Genomic DNA, 2,500 nt, shown 5'->3' on the forward strand with positions numbered 1-2,500 from the left:
CAAGGCTCGACGAGAAAGACCGCAGGTTGAGACACTGGGGCAGTGGCAGCCCGCGGGACAGTGTTGGCAGATTCGGCAGCGCAGATTTGTGCGGCTGCAGGTTCGTCGGGGAAAATCGGCAGCGCAGATTTTTCGACGAACATGGGCTGGACGATGGACTGTCCAGGCCAGGCAGGAAAATTTGTCGAGGGGACACGCTGACGAAACAGCGCTGGTTCAGGCACGGGGGGCAGTGTTGGAATCGGCAGCGCCGACGAAATCGGCAAAGTCGGCAGAATCGGCAGCGCAGATTTTTCGACGAACATGGGCTGGACGCTGGACTGGCCGGGCCATGCAGGAAAATTCATCGAGGGGACACGCTGACGAAACAGCGCTGGTTCAGGCACGGCGGGCAGTGTTGGAATCGGCAGCGCCGACGAAATCGGCAAAGTCGGCAGAATCGGCAGCGGGTGCTGGCGATGGGTCTGGACGGGCTGGATAGTCCAAGGCTCGACGAGAAAGACTGCTGGTTTAGACACTGGGGCAGTGGCAGCCCGCGGGACAGTGTCGGCAGATTCGGCAGCGCAGATTTGTGCGGCTGCAGGTTCGTCGGGGAAAATCGGCAGCGCAGATTTTGCGACGAACATGGGCTGGACGATGGACTGTCCAGGCCAGGCAGGAAAATTTGTCGAGGGGACACGCTGACGAAACAGCGCTGGTTCAGGCACGGCGGGCAGTGGTGGAATCGGCAGCGCCGACGAAATCGGCAAAGTCGGCAGAATCGGCAGCGCAGATTTTTCGACGAACACGGGCTGGACGGTGGACTGTCCAGGCCAGGCAGGAAAATTCGTCGAGGGGACACGCTGAGGAAACAGCGCTGGTTCAGACACGGTGGGCGCAGTGTTGGAATCGGCAGCGCCGAGAAAATCGGCAAAGTCGGCAGAATCGGCAGCAGGTGCTGGCGATGAGTCAGGACGGACTGGATAGTCCAAGGCTCGATGAGAAAGACCGCTGGTTTAGACACTGGGGCAGTGGCAGCCCGCGGGGCAGTGTCGGCAGACTCGGCAGCAGTGTCTGCCGATTCGGCAGCGTTGGCTTGTTGGCGCGGGGGGCCGATGCGAGTGGGGACTTGGGCAGCGGGCAGTGAAAGCAAGAGTTTCCCCGATGCTGCCGGGAAAAACGCTCCCCGGGATGGCCGGGTGAGATGACCCGGCGGCCCGCGACGGGTCATTCAATTCCATGCCCCGTCAACATAACTCCCGATGTACTGTTTGCTTTTTCGGAAGAAGAGATCCATCCCCCCATCCTCGGCCAGCCAAAAACGCTCCAATTAATGGCCGGGTGAGATGACCCGGCGGCCCGCGACGCGTCATTCAAATCACTGCCCTATCGGCTACAACTGCTGATGGGTGGGATTAGAGGCCTGCCATGGTGGTGAGGGGCGGCGAGGACCGTGAAAGCTAGAGTTTTTCAGAGGCTGCCGGGAAAAAGGCCCCTCGGGTGGCGGGGTGCGAGGACCAGGCGCGTCATTCAATTCTCTTCCCTATCAACTTGGCTCCCGTTGGCGGGATTGGAGGCCTACTGTTTGTTACAGGGCTAAAATCGTCAGGGGAAGAGCTGACGAAACAATGCTGGTTTGGATGCAAGGGGTAGTGTTGGAATCGGCAGCGCGGACAAAATCGGCAAAGTCGACAAAAAAGACTGTTGGTCTGGACATCGGGGCAGCGGCAGCCATGCCGACAGGGGGGGAAATCGGCAGCGCAGATTTGTGCAGCTGCAGGTTCGTCGGGGAAATCGGCAGCGCAGATTTTTCGATGAACATGGGCTGGAAGATGGACTGTCCAGGCCAGGCAGGGAAATTCGTCAAGGGGACACGCTGACGAAAGTAGGCTCGTCGGTGAAAATCGGCAGCGCAGATTTTTCGACGAACAGGGGCTGGATGCTGGACCGGCCGGGCCAGGCAGGAAAATTCGTCAGGGGGGGGGCTGGATGCTGGACCGGCCGGGCCAGGCAGGAAAATTCGTCAGGGGGGCACGCTGACGAAAAGAGGGGCTGCCGCGTGGAAAATCGGCAGCGCAGATTTTTCGACGAACATTCGTCAGGGGGGCACGCTGAGGAAAACAGGGGCTGCCGCGTGGAAAATCGGCAGCGCAGATTTTTCGACGAACATTCGTCAGGGGGGCACGCTGAGGAAAACAGGGGCTGCCGCGTGGAAAATCGGCAGCGCAGATTTTTCGACGAACAGGGGCTGGATGCTGGACCGGCCGGGCCAGGCAGGAAAATTCGTCAGGGGGGCACGCTGACGAAAAGAGGGGCTGCCGCGTGGAAAATCGGCAGCGCAGATTTTTCGACGAACAGGGGCTGGATGCTGGACCGGCCGGGCCAGGCAGGAAAATTCGTCAGGGGGGCACGCTGACGAAAAGAGGGGCTGCCGCGTGGAAAATCGGCAGCGCAGATTTTTCGACGAACAGGGGCTGGACTGGCCGGGCCAGGCAGGAAAATTCGTCAGGGGGGCACGCTG

This window comes from Populus nigra, chromosome 2 (assembly GCF_951802175.1).
Source record: "Populus nigra chromosome 2, ddPopNigr1.1, whole genome shotgun sequence".
In the NCBI taxonomy this organism is placed as follows: domain Eukaryota; kingdom Viridiplantae; phylum Streptophyta; class Magnoliopsida; order Malpighiales; family Salicaceae; genus Populus; species Populus nigra.